This window comes from Felis catus, chromosome A1 (assembly GCF_018350175.1).
Source record: "Felis catus isolate Fca126 chromosome A1, F.catus_Fca126_mat1.0, whole genome shotgun sequence".
NCBI lineage: Eukaryota > Metazoa > Chordata > Mammalia > Carnivora > Felidae > Felis > Felis catus.
The window spans coordinates 6234001-6240000 of NC_058368.1; the positions used below are offsets into that span (position 1 = coordinate 6234001).

The 6000-nt window shown below is 45.8% G+C and overlaps 1 protein-coding gene across 3 annotated transcripts in view; it reads left to right on the forward strand.

Moving 5' to 3' along the window:
* Positions 1 to 6000, forward strand: part of CDK8 (cyclin dependent kinase 8) — a 126161-nt gene that overhangs the window by 113394 nt on the left and 6767 nt on the right. The gene's annotated exons all lie outside the window — the stretch shown is intronic.

Sequence of the window (6000 nt, forward strand, 5' to 3'; positions counted from 1 at the left end):
ACACAGGAGAACACCTCCAAGCTGGTCTAAAGATTTGAGCAAACGGCAGTTCAGAGACTTGGAGAGAGGGCCACCGAGGCGACAACCCGCCTCCTGCATGAATTTCAAAAAATAGAACCCTGGGGCACCAGGGCTGCTCAGTCTGTTAGGCATCTCTTGATTTTCGGCTCAGGTCATGATCCCAGGGTCGTGGGATCCGGCCTCCCACCCTGGTTCCACGCTGAGCGTGGAGACTGCTTAGGATTCTGTCTCTCTCTCTCTCTCTCTCTCTCTTTCTGTCTCCCCCCCCCCCCGTCTTTCAAATAAAAAATAAATTTTTTTTCAAAAAAGTAAAACCCATTATGGCAAGTTCCACTGGAAGTGTTGGAAACGCCTAGGGCTCAGTTCTCAGATTTTTAAATTTAGCAACCCCTGTTCTCTGAGGGATCCTGTCCAAACTTGAGGAGTTAAACATATTGACATATGTTTATGACATATTAACATATGTCATATAACATATATATGTGGCATATGACATATAAACATATTAACATATGACATATGTTAACCATCAAATTGACATATCCAGCCTATTTCATATACGGGTATATTGAATTGCATCTGTGACGAGAAACATGCACAGACCTACACCCCGTCGTCCTCCAGCCCGTTCCTGGCTTTATTTCTCTGTGTTGCACGTATATTTGACTGTTGTCTGTCTCTTCCCTGTACAACAGAACCCCCCCCCGGGAGTAGCCTGTACCGTCTCAGCCTCTCCTCTTTTCCCTTGGCCCTGGGTGAACGCATCATCCAGGCTCAGGACTCGGGTAGGATCCCGGCTTTCCCGTCCAGACCTACCTGCCGCATCTGACTCATTACTGCAGATTGTCTCTAGACCAAAGATACCTGAAGCCGACTCCGGCCTCCGCCTTCCACTCTGCTCCCTTTACAGACTTAACCATCTCCGTGGCCACGAACCCCTCCCTCCCAGCCGTCCAGGCCGCACCGACACTGTGGCGTCATCCTTGCTCACACGCGCTATTCCCGTTCCGCGTGCAAACCCCGGGCGCTTTCCCTTTATATCCCCGGGTGAACCGCCCTCCCCGCCTTTGCGGCCCCACTCTGCGCCAAACGACAGCCACCCACCTCTTCCCTATAGACTCTTACACAAGCGTCCTGCCTGTTTCCGCCCTGTCTCCTCAGCCTCCAGCAGCCCGAGGGACCCTTTTAACACAGCCCGTGCCACTCCTCTGCTCTCGTCCCCGCAGTGCTCCTGGCTCAGTGAGAGCCACACAAGTCCCTGCACGCCGTGGCCTCCCATTTCGTACACCTGTCTTCTGTCACCCTTCTGTCCTGCGCCGTTCCTCCAGCTTGCCAAGCATGTCTTGTCTCACGGCTCTCACACCCTATTCCGGCTGCATCTGTCTCCCGCTCTCCCCAGCTTGGCTCGCTCCCTCACTTCGTCAGGTCTGCTCAAATCTCATCCTAGAGAGGCTCTTCCTTTCCACTGTGAAATAGCAGCCTGCCCCCCGCCTCCCCACCCCAGCCTCCTTCTCTGTCCCCTTCAGCCGGGCCTCATTTGCCCCCATAGCACTGACCGCTACCAACTCCGGCTTGCTTGGTCTTCCTCCCCACCCCACCAGAAGATAAACTCCAGGCAGGCGGTCGTTTTTCGCTGAGATGTCGTTGACCTGTCATCGGTCCTGCTTACGGGGTGAGAGGTGTTGATTGGATACACGTAGGTATTCAGCATGATTGCCACAGTGTTAGCTGACACCTCTAGGCGGTCTTTTCATCTACGGCAACTGGAAACGTGCCTTACATATGACAGTACATATGACATACTGAGTGAATGAATGAGTGAACAAACGACTCCACGTTGGGACATCAAATAGGATCTCAACTCCAGCATATCCAAAAGAGAACTTTCAATCTTCTCTCCCTCGCCAAGCTCTGGCTTCCTAACTGGCCCCTGGCTCCCGCTCGCACCATTCTGTGGCCTGCCTTCCACACGGCACCGATCCTTCCTCTCCAGAACACTGATCACTACTTGACATTGGTATACATCTAGGGTTTTCTTTTTTGTTTGTGTACTTGTTTATTGCCTGTCTCCCCCATGGAGTAAGGATTCTGTAGTCCTTTTAAAGAATAAACTAGAATGGTCATCGTACATGCTCATAAGCCTTCAGTGGCTTCCTGAGTCAGTCACACTTAGGAGGTTATGTGTTTTTTCAGGAGGATATTTGTAGACATCAATAAACTTTTTCTAAAATTTATGGAGAAGCGAAAGCACTAGAATGAAGGAGTACATAGAAGATGCATTATGTGATTTTAAGCCTTAGCTAGACCTAGGGGCGCCTGGGTGGCTCAGTCAGTGAAGCATCGCACTTCTGCTCAGGTCATGGTCCCACAGTTAGTGAGCTTGAGCCTCGCATCGGCCTCTGCACCGACAGCACAGGCCTTGCTTCGGACCGTCTGTCTCCCTCTCTCTGCCCCTCCCCCGCTCACACTCTTTCTCCCAGAAATAAAAGAATAATTAAAACAAACAAACAAAAAAAGACATCTAAACCCATAGTAATTAAGACATTGTGATATTGGAGAAAGAATAGTCTTATAAATCAGTAGAACATGATGAGTCCAGAAAGGCACTGACACATAGAAGGGCAATCGACTTTCCAAAGAAGGGCGAAAGCATTTTAGCAGAGAAAAGATCGTCTCTTCAGCAAATGATGCCGGAGCAATTTGATATCCTTAGGCAAAACCAAGCGAACAGAGCCTTAATTCAGACCTTGTACTCCATACAGAAATGAACTCAAAATGGATCATAGACCTAAATCTAAATATGAAACCTGTAGAATAAAATGTAGGAAAAACCTTTGTGACCTCGTGTTAAGCAAACATTTCTTAGATATAATACCAAACGCACGATGCAGAGGAGAAAAGATTGACTAAGTTAGACTCTATCACGATCAAGAACTTCTGCCCTTTGACAGACTGTTATGAGAACGGAAGACAAACACTGACTGGGAGAAGATATTTGCAAGTCCCGCGAGAACTTGTCTCTGGAAACAACCCTTAAAACTCAGTAATTAAAAAAACAAACAAACAATTTTTTTATGGGCAAAAGATGTGAATAAACATTTCGCCAAAGAAGATAAACAGATGGCAGATAAGCTCATGGAGAGATTCTCAACATCACTGCCCATTAGGGAACTGCAAATTAAAACCACAATGAGATCCTACTACACACCTATTAAAAAGGCTAAAATTAAAAAATAACGGAGTACCACATACGTGAAGATGCGGGGTAACTGGAACTCTCACGTCACTAGTGGGAATACCAAGTGACACCGTCGTTTTAGAAAAGGTGAACAGTTTCTTTTTAAAGTTCAACACACCCTTGTCCTACAAGTTAGCCGTCCCGAGTGAAGCGAGAGCACGTTCCCACAAAAACCTGCACACAAATCTTTGCAGGGGCTTTATCTGTAATTGCTAAAAGGTGGAAACCTATCCGTACCTTGACCAAAACACATGCCGTAAAATGGTGAATTTCCCAGGCAGTGAAATGGAAAGTGCGTTACTGATACACATAACGTGAATGATTCTCAGCTCGTGATGCTAAATGAAAGAAGTCCATACTGTGCGATCTCATTTCTATGGCATTCTGGAAAAAGCAAAATTATAAGAACAGAAAACAGACCACTAGTTGCCGGGGGCGGGAGGGAGAAGAGGGATCCGCTAAATAAGAACATGTTGGTATGTTTTTGGGTGATGAAACCTCTATACCCTGATCTTTGTCATGGCTACACAACCGTAAGCGTCAAAACTCACAGAATTGGGGCACCTGGGTGGCTCAGTCAGTTAAGCGTCTGACTCTTGATTTTGGTTCGGGCCATGATCTCACAGTTCGTGGGTTCAAGCCCCATGTCAGGCTCTGCGCTGCTAGCGTAGAGCTTGCTGGGGATTCTCTGCTCCCCTTCTCTCTGCCCTTCCCCTGCTCGCGCACTCTTGCTCTCTCTCCCTCAAAAATAAGTAAACATTTGTTTAAAAACTGGCAGAATCGTTCAGGTGAATTTTAGTGGCTTTGCATAAACTCTACCATAGTAGAAGACAAGAGGGGAAGAAAAGGACCAACAATATCCAGTGTTGGCAAGGACGGGGAGCGGCTGGAACTGTCATACATTATTAGTAGCAATATCCAATAGAACAGCCACCCTGGAAAACAATTTGACAATTGCTTATAAAGTTATACATATTTCCCAGGGGACCCGGCAATTGCACTCTTGTGTGTTTACCTGAGAGAAATGAAAACATGTCCACACAATGTTCAAAGCGCCTTTATTATAGCACCAAAATGGATGTCTACCAACAGATGAATAGATAAACGAACTAGTATATGCATGAAGTGGGGTATGTTACTTAGCAGTAAAAATGGAGGTTCCGTAGACTCTTAATTGTAATGATAGTATAGGTATACATTTTGCAAAACTCCTGAAACTGTACACTTTCAATTGGCAATTTGTAAATGATGTCTTAAAGTCAGTCTGCTTAAGATGCAGTAATCCATAAAGCGCTGAGCACACGCCTCGCCTATAAGCATTCATTAAATGTTAGCTATTATTAGCATTCTCTCTATATGGAGATATGATTTTTCTGAAGACTTAAAATATGACCTACTTCTAGCAGGTAAGTTGAACTTTGGGGGTCACGTCACGGCCAGATGTCTCCTCACCCTTCACAATGAACGTAGAGCAATTATATGAACGTAAGCAGAATTCTTGACGTCAATAATTCCAGGGCTGAAATAGTTAAAGGTAACTCCGATTTCAATAACCCATCATGAAGTTTTTTTTCTTTCTTAAATTCAGGGAAGGTGAGGGGCTCCTGCTCTTTACTGAACAATTAATTCTCCTCATCTCACTTAGGGACAGCTGTGAATTTTCTCATAACCTGAATGTGTTTTGAGGGAGCAATGGAACTGAATCCGCATTTACTGAGCATTTGGTATCTCAGAGAGGCTGTTAGGGCCTGTGGCCAAACAGAACTGAAACAAACCACAATCCCTATCCTCAAATACTCATGGAATTTAATTTAGTTGAGGAGGCAGGATACACGTATGGGAAATAAAGCAATGGATGCCATTATTGGATCAAGCACTAAACGGAAGGTTAAGAACCATAACTATTTCTCTTTTGAGAAGAGAAAGTAGTACAGTGGGAAAGATTTCGGGGGTTGGGTGGGGAGACTATCGGTGAAAAGCATCAGAAAGAACGTGAGTTTGGGACCTTGGGCTTTGGTCGAGTCGTTCTCTTCCAAGCTCTGTAAATATTAAGAATTGTAGTAACAGGGCGCCTGGGTGACTCAGTCGGTTGAGCATCCGACTTCGGCTCAGGTCACGATCTCACGGTTCGTGAGTTCAAGCCCCACATCGGGCTCTCCGCTGTCTGCGCAAAGCCCACTTTGTATCCTCTGTCCCCCTCTCTCTGCCCCTCCCCCGCTTGTGCTCTCTCAAAAATAAATAAAACGTTAAAAAAAAACTTACAGAAAAAGAATTGTAGTGGTAACTATGATACTTTCAGTGAGTCACCGAAATGCGTAAGGTGCTGTGGAGAGCAAGCTCCATCGCTGTTCAGAGTTGCCTAATTAACTTTGTTATCTCAGCTTGACCCTAAAATAACACTGCCTGCCTACCATTTGGAGAATTAAGTACAAATGTACTTGTCTCAGTGTACAAATGAGACAAAATGAAGTTTGGAGAGATCGTGCCCCGCAAAGTCAGTCGGCTGTGTGGTAAAGTCAGATTACTGTAGCATCCAGGCCCCAGAGAAAGGAATAAGTCTAAGGTGGTCACCCACGGTGACGTGGCCACTCTGTTCAGAGCACTAAACGTGTCCTGGGCAGCAATGGCCACAGATGAAATTGGTAAGCTCGTGGAAGGCCAGTGAGGACCGTTTTGTGTACAAATAAAGTCATTTCTTAGGTGTGTTTTTCCATTTAAGTTACAAAGTACAAAGAGAATTT